Here is an 11,934-nt window from a genome sequence, read left to right on the forward strand (position 1 = left end):
GCTTTCCAGGACAGGATTTCTTTTTATAATAGAGGGATATTAATCATTTTGATTAACAGAACAAGATACAGAGGACAGCAAGATATGGAAGAAGATGATCCGCTGTGGCGACCCCTAACAGGAGCAGCCGAAAGAAGAAGAAGATGATTAATCATTTGGATAGGAGTATAAGTTACAAGCTTGTTAAGTTTGCAGATGATACCAAGATGCTATAGGTGGATTGGCAGATAATTTAGAATCCTTTGCATCATTACAGAGGGACTTGGAAAGCATACAAGCCTGGGCAGTTTTGTGGCAGATGAAATTTAATGTCAGTAAATTTAAATTATTACATGCATGAAATAGGGATAGGGTTAAAAATTTTAGTTTTGAATAAACAATGGAGGTCTGAAAATCTAAAGTACACCATATGAGAAGGATTTAGGGGTCATAATGGACTCAACACTGTGTCAACACTGACAAACTCCAGACAGTGTTCAGAAGCCATTAAGAAAGCTAACAGAATGTTAGGTTTTATAATATGATGTGTAGAGTACAACTCCAAAGAGGTTATTCTCAAACTTTACAACACATTGGTGAGGCCTGATCTGGAGTACTGTATGCAGTTTTGTTCTCCGGGCATACAAAAAGGACATAGCAGCACTGGAAAAAGTCCAGAGAAGAGTGACTCGGTTGATTCCACAGGTACAGGGGATAAATTATAAAGATTAAAGGATCTGAGCCTTTTCATTTTAAGCAAAAGAAGAGTAAGAGGAGGCATGATTGAAGTGTTTAAAATTATGAAGGGAATTACTACAGTGGCTCAAGACTGTTATTTTAAAATGAGTTCATTAGGAACACAGGGACACACTTTGAAATGTGTTAAGGGTAAATTTCACACAAGCATTAGAAAGTTTTTCTTTACACAGAGAATCAAAGATCATTGGAATAAGCTGACAAGTAGTGTGGTAGACAGTAGGACGTTAGGGACTCTTAATACTAGACTTGATGTTTTTTTATAAGAATTAAGAGGAAAGGACTGGCGAGCTTTGTCAGTCTAAATGGCCTGTTCTTGTCTAGATTGTTCTAATGTTCTAATAACACTAAATTAATTCAACGTGTACCTTTCTTACTATTACTTTCTAATTATATAATACTTAATTTGGCAGAGTTGTAGCTGTCTTAAAGTATAGCTTCTTTTGACATTTCTATTTTTTATTTAATATGACTACAAAATATTGATGCAAGTCCATTTGTATTAAACAGTTCCTAATTCTTTGTAGGTGCCTACTGCATAGTACAGTTACTTTAGGCATTTCCTCAGCTTTATGTGTGAATTATTTGCTGTTTTTTTTTCAACTTTCAAACCCCTGGTGCATGTTCACAAGCTTGGAAGACTGAGAAACAGCTATATTTTATATTGACTGTCAACTTTTCCCTGAGAAGACAGAAAAACTAGTTAACTATAAATTAGCTGTTAAATGTTTGTGCTTTCACTTCAACTCCAGCTTTACCCTATAGTTTGACTTCATGCAGGTGGTCAATATATAAATACTGTACCTTGTTTTTGGGAGACAATTGGGAGTGTCTCCAAATCTCCTTGGTCTCAAACTGGACTGGCACAGTTCTTCTCTGAGCTCCTATTGCATTCCTGCTACACTTTTCTGCTTAAGGGCATTGTTGTACACTTACTAGTAAGCCTTTGTTTTTAGTGTCCATTTCGCCATGATAGTCTGGTACAGTCTTTGCAGCACTGCTGCCATTGGTCCAAATCAACTTTCACAATGACTTCTACTGTTATTCATTAAAAAGTCCCTAAAGTGCTTAGAATTTCTCCTCTTCAAAGAGCTTCTCATCCCGTTAGTTATAGTATATGGAACAAGCCATTCTCTTTCCAAAGAATATCTTTGCATGTGATTCCATATTTATTTTTAATTGTAATTCCAGCTGCATTACTCTAAGAAGCAAATGACCCCATGGTACACTGAAGATTACAGTCTGCATCTGCAAACAGCAAATGTACCATCCTTCGATTCCCACATTGTATGGTCTGTAAGACAAGGCTTTATTAGCTTTGCCTAAATAAGAGGAGACAAAGCACATCTTTGGTAGGAAGTTGAATTTAAGTATTGGATAGGCTCAATGCCACATGTATGCTGGGAAAAAGATTGAGCAGGCAGGCTCTTTAAAAAGGAACCTAAAAGATGCCCCAGGGTTTTGCAATCATCCATCTGTTTCTTATCATCATCATTATTATTATTATTATTATCATTATCATCACACACTCAATTGCATTACGACTCAACCCCCATGGATTACAGTTTCAATCCAGTTCCTGTGTCCAGTTCCTTAGAGCAATCTGATTGGTCAGTTTGGGTTTGGTGACATGAGGAAAGAGGAAGTGCAAATGTGGGATGCAGAAGAAGGAAGAAAGGCTCATGCTGATAAGAGTCACCTTCAAAGACAGAAAGTATAAAACTGAACAGGAAATGCAAAAAGCACCTCAAAAATAATGACTGAGTTCAAGAAGCAGGCTTTGCAGGAACACAAGACATTCAGACACACTCAATACAGAGGAAATGCGCTGAAGGTACACATAGGTCAAGAGATAGAAAAAATTTTTATTCTATTACTTTAGGTTTACCTAAATCAACTGTCTGGAATATCATTAAGAAGAAAGAACACACTGGTGAGTTCAATAATCACAAAGGGACTGTTAGGCCAAGGAAGACCTCCACTGCTGATGACAGAAGAATCCTTAAAGAAAAACTCCAAACGCCAGTCTTCAGAAGACAGATGTGGATGTGTCAGAGACTATTATCCACAGAAGACTTCATGAAATTGAAATACTGCGACCACAATGCAAGATGCAAACCACTAGTTAGCCACAAAAACAGGATGGCCAGATTACAGTTTGTGTAAAAGGTCTTGTGGACAGACAAGACAAAAATGAAATTGAAGCTGAGTGTTGACAAGAGTAAAGTGGGGAGACAAAAAGTAACTGCCCAAGATCTAAAGCTTATCACCTCATCTGTTAAACATGGTGGCAGGGATGTTATGGCTTGGGCTTGGCTGCCATAGGTACTGGCGCACTTATCATTATTGATGATGTAACTGCTGATGGCAGTTGCACAATGAATTCTGAGGTTTATAGAAACATCCACTCAAGTTCCAGTTAATACCTACTCATTTGACAGCACTTCCTCCTACAAGATAATGATCCCAAACATACTGCTAAGGTAACACAGGAGTTTCTCAAAGCTAAGAAATGGTAAATTATTGAATGGCCAAGCCACTCACCTGATTTAAATCCACTTGAGCATGCTGAAGAGAAAACTTAAGGGGTCAAGCCCTTAAATCATGCAGGAGCTGAAGATGGCTGTATTAGAGACATCATAGAGCATCACCAGGGAAGATAATTCAGCACCTGGTGATGTCCATGAATCACATACAAAGGATATGCAACAAAGTACTGAATTAAATATTAAATATACCTATGTCCCAAACATTATGCTGCCTTGAAATGGGTGGGACCAGTGGCGGCTCGTGTAAGGCACTGTGGAACTGCAGCACCCCCTATTTCCACTTGATATTATCGATAACATTTAATATAATGAGTCCTTTTTTCTTTAGTTCTTTCTTTATACTTGTACAATATATAATCCTTAAGCTTAATGTCAGTAGCCATCCTCCAATGAAAGCTTCCTCCAGTTTATGAAAAAGATACAAAAATCTTTGTATGGAACTGTGTGCTTCACAGTTCCAGCGGCGTGGTGTTTGGCTGTTGTGCGCACGCGCACATAGGAAGCTGCACGCGAGGCTGCGAGGGAGAGAGAGAGAGAGCACTGTCGCTCCCACAGTGCCGACCCTGGCGTGCTGGTGGAAGGTAGTGTTTTTTTTTTTTTACTCCGCTTGTGTTGTGCTTAAAAACCGTGTACCATATTCTTGAATGTGATAAAGTGTAGAATTAGATTATTATCCTGCTTCCAGCTATTCTATTTGATTCGTTTTTTTTTTCAGTTTCTGAATAAATTTTCTTTTTATACATGTTTGTTTCCTTTAACACAATTTTAAAACAAAGGCAAAAAATTTTCTGGAGCAGCACCCCCACTAATTTTAGTTACGAGCTGCCACTGGGTGGGACCATGTAGAAAAAGTGTTGTAATGCAATATGGTGTGACCAAAACCTATGCAAATTCCCAGACATTATTTATTTATTTATTTATTTATTTATTTATTTATTTATTTTAACTTTTATTGAATTTATTTGAAGCATGTAACATTCCATACAATCAAGTCAAACTTAACAAAACTAGTGTTTTTTCTAAAATATTATTAATTAGATCCTGCCAGGTTTTAAAAAAAATTTGAACAGATCCTCTAAGTGAAGCTGGAGCTTGATTGCAATATTCACAGGTTGAATCTTGCCCTGGAAACATTTTGGAGAATTTTAAATGAGATAGATGTGTTCGATAAACATTTTTAGTTTGAATATCTGAATTTTTGTGCATATGGAGCTAGAGTGAATTCTGTGTATGGCTGCCTTCTATTCCTTTTTTGAAACATTGAGTAAGAGATCCCTTTCCCACTGAAATTTGGGATCTTTAAAAGGAAGGGACTTTAAAATGGTTTTATATATTATAGAAATGCTGTCTGAGTCTTCAAGACTGATCAGTATCTTTTCTGGAATAGAAATAGGTGGGAGGTGAGGAAAATTGGACAGATTTTGTTCAGCAAAGTTTCTAATTTGGAGATACTGGAAAAAATGTTTTGATGGGAAACTAAATTTAGAGTGTAATTGTTCTTAGGATGCAAAGACATTGTTTATATACAAATCTCTAAATAATTTAATCCCATACGTTTTCCAAACATTAAAAACTGTGTAAGTTTGAGAGGCTGGAAAAGAAGGTGGTTATCATGTACAGGTGCTACAGATAAAGTATTCTCTAACTTAAGGGGCTTCCTACAATGGTTCCATATTCTGAGTTTATTGACTATACCTTGTATTTACCAGTGTACAAAGCAAGGAATACAAATAGGTACTGCAGGATTTTATTTCTACTGTATTGCAGACCAAGCTAGTGTGTTTTCATCTATTTGTATCAGTGTCCAGGATTTTATAGCTTGTATGTTTGCAGCCCAGTAATACAATTGAAAATTAAGTAGACCCGTGCCGCCTTCTTATTTAGGTTGTTGTAAGGTTGCCCTTTGAATGCATATATATTTCGAATCCCAAATAAATGAGGTTATGATTTAATCTAATTTCTTGATAATGTTCTTGATAATGTTAATTCTCCCTGCTAAAGTAAGATAGAGAGTAGATCATCTATGCACCGCGTCTTGTTTAATTTCGTCCATGCAAACAACAACATTTTGTTGAAAAAAGCTTTGTATTTAGTTGTGATGTTTACCCCTAGATATTTAAACTGATCTGCAATGATAAAAGGGAAGGTGTCCAATCTAATGCTGTTTGCTAAAGAATTCACTGAAAAAATTACACTTTTGTTCAAATTAATTTTGAGTCCAGATATCTTTTGAAATTCTGCTAGTATAGTTAGAGCTGCAAACACTGAATTTTGTGGGTCTGATATATACAGTACCATATCATCTGCATATAGTGATATTTTCCGTTCAAGTCCTTCTCTGAAAATTCCTTTTATCTCTGATCCATTTCAAAAGTGAACAGCCAATGGCTCAATGGTGATTGCAAATATCAGTGGTGACAAGGGGCATCCTTGTCTAGTACCGCATTCTAGTTTGAAGTAGTCTGAGATAGTGTTGTTAATACAAAATGAAACTTCTGGACTGGCATACGGAAGTTTGATCAATGCACATATGTTAGGGCCAAACCCACATTTATGCAAAGTGGTGAACAGGTAATCCATTTCAACCATATCAAGTGGTTTTTTTTTTTGCATTCAAAGTAATTCATAAGATCTCTGGAGTGTTGGACTTTATGGATGAATAAATTACATTAAATAGGTGTTGGAAATTGGAAGCCAATGGCTACCTTTAATAAATACGGTTTAATCTTGTGATATTACTGAAGGAGCACTTTCTCAATCCTTCTAACTAGGATTTTAGAGAGTATCTTAACATCATTATTCAGAAGAGGGATTGGTCTGTATGATGCACATTGTAATAAGTCCTTATTTTTTTTAGGAAAAATGGTAATTAACGCTAGGCAAAAAGATTGAGGTAGAATTTAATTGTTTCTGGCTTCTATAAAAGTTGCTAATAAAAGGGGAGCTAACTTGAATAAATAATCTATACTAATTAATAAAAGGCAAAGCCCTCACTGACTCACTGACTGACTGACTGACTCACTTACTCATCATTAATTCTCCAACTTCCCATGTAGGTGGTAGGCTGAAATTTGGCAGGCTCATTCCTTACAGCTTACTTACAAAAGTTAGTCAGGTTTCATTTTGAAATTCTACGCGTAATGGTCATAACTGGAACCTGTTTTTTGTCCATATACTCTAATGGAGGAGGCGGAGTCACGTATCGCGTCATCACGCCTCCTACGTAATCACGTGAACTAAAAACAAGGAAGAGATTTACAGCACGAGTCAGACGCAGGAACGAAGGTAAATGACGTTAATTTTTGAGTGTCTTTTAATACTGTGTAAGCATACATATTAACACATGTGCAATTAAACGTGTGCATTTACGGCGTGATTTCTCAGGCTTAAAAGCTTGCCTTTTATTAAAAAGGTAAATGCAAACTGTTTTCATTCTGAAGGGCACAAACCACGTTAGATTTCAGACGTTAAACGCACAAAAATGTCGGTACACCAGATAAATAAGCGCAACATATTATCAGTTGTATTGTATGCTTACAATACATACAGAAATGTGTTAATCGTTAACTAATATTATGGGATGGTGTTTTTCGACTCGCGCCTTGATTTAAACGATTGCATTTCTTGGTGAGTTTGCGTAGCTTATTGTCAATATCTTTACACCTCTTTTTAAGACTTAATTTAAAAAGGTTTTCTTTTCTTCTTAATTAAAATTTAAAAGCAATACTTCACCTCTGCGAAGCCCCTCTAGCGCTGACGTCCGAGGCTCGATTACCGTAAGCGAGTGCAGTGAGTGTGTACGCCTGATGAGCCAAGAATAAGGGGGAAAGACGTGCCGCGTACTCTTTGCATAATTTGACAGTAAACTATTTTCAACCATTCTATGATCTCTCGTTTAAATCAAGTATCATTACATCTTCCTTTCTTAAAGAGAAGTAAGGCAGTACTTATAAGCTTACATATATATATATATATATATATATATATATATATATATATATATAGACATACATACATATATATATATATATATATATCTATATCCGAAGCCGTGCAAGCACACTCTTGAGAATGCAACGTATAGTTGTACAGGAGAAAAGCAATCTTGCCTCAAATCAATGGCAACCTTTTGTAGGTCTATGAACTTAATTTAAACTTTAGGTTTACACGGTGCTTTCTTTCCGAAGTACCTGCACTCATGAATATGTCTGTATGTGTCAGTCGGTAAAATCCATGCGCTTCGCACCGGCGAAGTACCACTTTTAAATTTTTATTAAGAAGAAAAGAAAACCTTTTTAAATTGAGGGAAAATATACTAATAACAGTTTGTTAAGGATCAATTTTTTTTGTGAAGCTGCCTTCACTCGAGTGATCACTTCGAGCTGACTTGCTGGCCAACTATAAGCGTTACCTGGTAGGTAACCACCCATACAATCAGATTGTGAATCAGACTACGAATGCCGTGAATGTAATTACCCCGATCTACATGTTGTCAAATAAACGAACCACACGCCATGGCGCAATTTTAGGGGCTTCGCCTGTAGCGCTGACGTCCGAGGTAAGATTCCCGTAAGGGAGTGAAGTGAGTGGCTGGTTACCTACCAGGTAACGCTTATGGTTGGCCAGCAAGTCAGCTAACATCAGCCACGGTGCGACACGTCTTTCCCCCTTATTCTTGGCTCATCAGGTGTACACACTCACTGCACTCGCTTACGGTAATCGAACCTCAGACGTCAGCGCTAGACGGGCTTCGCAGCGGTGAAGTATTGCTTTTAAATTTTAATTAAGAAGAAAAGAAACCCTTTTTAAATTAAGTCTTAAAAAGAGGTGTAAAGATATTGACAATAAGCTACGCAAACCCACCAAGAAATGCAATCGTTTAAATCAAGGCGCGAGTCGAAAAACACCATCCCATAATATTAGTTAACGATTAACACATTTCTATATGTATTGTAAGCATACAATACAACTGATAATATGTTGCGCTTATTTATCTGGTGTACCGACATTTTTGCGCGTTTAACGTCTGAAATCTAACGTGGTTTGTGCCCTTCAGAATGAAAACAGTTTGCATTTACCTTTTTAATAAAAGGCAAGCTTTTAAGCCTGAGAAATCACCCCATAAATGCACACATTTAATTGCACGTGTTAATATGCATGCTTCCACAGTATTTTTAGTTTTTTTTTTCTTTCTTCAGTAATATTTAATCTCCTTAAAGAAAAATAACATATGCATTTTACTTTTTTTGTATCTCTTTAGTAATATTTTAGTGTAAAAGGATAACCAGTATTTAAACCTTTTATGTTACTTTATAAATTTATTTTACACAATGTTGAAAAATTAATAAGAAAGCTACATATTTTGGCAGCTGCTGCTTTAATTTTCAATGAAATGAAAAAAGCTCTCCAAGAGAAAACTTCAATGAAGAAGAAACAGTTTGCACTACAGTATCTAAAAAGGAGAAACCCTCATTTATAAAGGTTTGCTGCAGATGACTTAACTGAAAATAAATTAATAGTTCCTATGTGTATAATACATATTTATCTATTTTACTTATGCCTTTATTCCAGCAACTTGCAACATCTGAGGTACAATTTGTTACATTACTTTTGTTTTTTGCAGCACAGGCAGGTGAAGTGACTTCCTTAGGGTCACACAGTGGTGTCAGTACCAGGATTTGAACTGACAAGCTCCAGGTTTACTGAAATATTACTGAAGAAAGAAAAAAAACGAAAACGGGCAAATAGGGCTATGCATACAGATGTCCATCCATCCATTATCCAACCCGCTATATCCTAAATACAGGAGCCAATAAGTAGATATGTATATATACAGTATGTCTATATTTATATGTATATATATATATATATATATATATATATATATATATATATATATATATATGTAGATATGTAAATTTGTATATGTATATATATATGTATATGTAGATATGTGTATATGTAGATATGTATATATATGTATATATGTTTATGTATATATATGGTTACATAACCTCTTTAACACACTACTTCTCCGCTGTGAAGCGCGGGTATTTTGCTAGTGTATATATATGTATATATGTATATGTATATATATGTTTACATAACCTCTTTAACATACTACTTCTCCGCTGCGAAGCACGGGTATTTTGCTATATATATATATATATATACAGTGATCCCTCGCTATATCGCGCTTCGCCTTTCGCGGCTTCACTCCATCGCGGATTTTATATGTAAGCATATTTAAATATATATCGCGGATTTTTCGCTGCTTCGCGGGTTTCTGCGGACAATAGGTCTTTTAATTTCTGGTACATGCTTCCTCAGTTGGTTTGCCCAGTTGATTTCATTGGCAGATGGCTGAGAAGCTATCCAGCTTACTTTCTCTCTTCCTCTCTCTCTCTCTCTCTCTTGCGCTGACGTAGGGGGGTGTGAGCAGGGGGGCTGTGTGCAGCTGCTTCCTGAAGGACAGGCTGCACGGAGCTTCGCATACTTAAAAGCTCAAAGGGGCACGTATTGATTTTCTGTGGCTCTCTCTCTCTCTCTTCCTGCTCCTGACAGAGGGGGTGTGAGCTGCCGCCTTCAACAGCTTTGTACCGGCGGTGCTTCGCATACTTAAAAGCCAAAAAGCCCTATTGATTTTTTTTTTGACTGCTTGCTTTGCACTCCTTTGAAAAGGAAGATATGTTTGCATTCTTTTAATTGTGAGACAGAACTGTCATCTCTGTCTTGTCAAGGAGCACAGTTTAAACTTTTGAAAAAGAGACAAATGTTTGTTTGCAGTGTTTGAATAACGTTCCTGTCTCTCTACAACCTCTTGTGTTTCTGGGCAAATCTGTGACCCAAGCATGACAATATAAAAATAACCATATAAACATATGGTTTCTACTTCGCGGATTTTCTTATTTCGCGGGTGGCTCTGGAACGCAACCCCCGCGATGGAGGAGGGATTACTGTATATATATATATATATATATATATATATATATATATATATATATATATATATATATATATATATATATATATGACAGCAACACTCATAACAATGACAACACAATTACATTGACAATCATGTTACATTATTTTGAAAGTGTTTCCTTTTCTTTTTCATAACCTCTTTAACACACTACTTCTCCGCTGCGAAGTGCGGGTATTTTGCTATATATGTATATATGAAGAGAATGGATGGATGTATATGTGTCTGTTTATGTATGTGTGTATACCTATATAGAGTTAATATATAGGTATATATGTGTATATATATGCTGATATGTGTATATATATATGTATATATGTATACTGTATATATGTATATGTAGATATGTGTATATATGTATATATGTATATATATGTTTACATATATATGGGAATGTATGTATGTATGTATATATGTATGTCTATATATATATATATATATAATATGTGTGTATATATATATATATATGTGCATATGTATATATATATATGTATATATATGTGCATATGTATATATATATGTAGATGTGTAAATTTGTATATGTATGTATATATTTGTATATGTATATGTAGATATATGTTTACATAACCTCTTTAACACACTACTTCTCCGCTGCGAAGCGGGGGTATTTTGCTAGTAATAATAATAATTGATAAATTTAAGTCAGGTTTTAGAACAAATCACAGCACAGAAACTGCACTCGTTAAAGTAGTAAATGACTTGCAGGTAAATGCAGACAGAGGCCGTTTATCTGTTCTCATCCTCTTAGATCTGAGTGCCGCATTTGACACCATTGATCATAATATTCTTAGAAATCACCTTAGTCAATGGGTGGGCCTCTCTGGCAGTGTCTTAAATCCTACCTGGCAGTGTCTTGAATCCTACCTGGCAGGGAGAAAATTCTTTGTTTGTTGTGGTAATCACAACTCAAAGACACATGATATCCTATATGGTGTTCCACAAGGCTCTATCCTGGGTCCGCTGCTATTCTCAATCTACATGCTTCCGTTAGGTCAGATTATCTCAGGGCACAACGTGAGCTACCACAGCTATGCTGATGACACACAGCTGTATTTATCAATAGCACCTGATGACCCCGATTCTCCTGATTCACTAACACTATGTCTTACTTGTATTTCTGAATTGATGAATATTAACTTTCTTAAGCTAAATAAGTGAAAACTGAAATTTTAGTGATTGGCAATAATGGATACAATGAGGCTATTAGAAATAAACTGGATACATTAGGATTAAAAGTCAAGATGGAGGTAAAAAGCTTAGGGGTAACTGTTGACTGTAATCGGAATTTTAAATCGCATATTAATCAGACCACTAGGACAGCATTTTTTCACTGAAGAAGCATAGCAAAAGTTAGACCTCTTATATCATTGAAAGATGCTGAGAAATTAGTTCATGCGTTTGTTTTCAGTCGTTTATTTTCAGTGTCAGGAATACCCAAAAAAAACATAAATCGTTTGCAACTAGTGCAGAATGCAGCTGCTAGAATCCTAACCAGGAAAAGAAAATCCGAGCACATTTCTCCAGTTTTGATGTCACTACACTGGTTACCTGTGTAATTCAGGATTGACTTTAAAATTCTGCTTATGATTTATAAAGCCTTAAATAATCTTGCCCCATCTTATATATCGGAATGTCTGACATCTTATA

This window comes from Erpetoichthys calabaricus, chromosome 8, assembly GCF_900747795.2.
Source record: "Erpetoichthys calabaricus chromosome 8, fErpCal1.3, whole genome shotgun sequence".
NCBI lineage: Eukaryota > Metazoa > Chordata > Cladistia > Polypteriformes > Polypteridae > Erpetoichthys > Erpetoichthys calabaricus.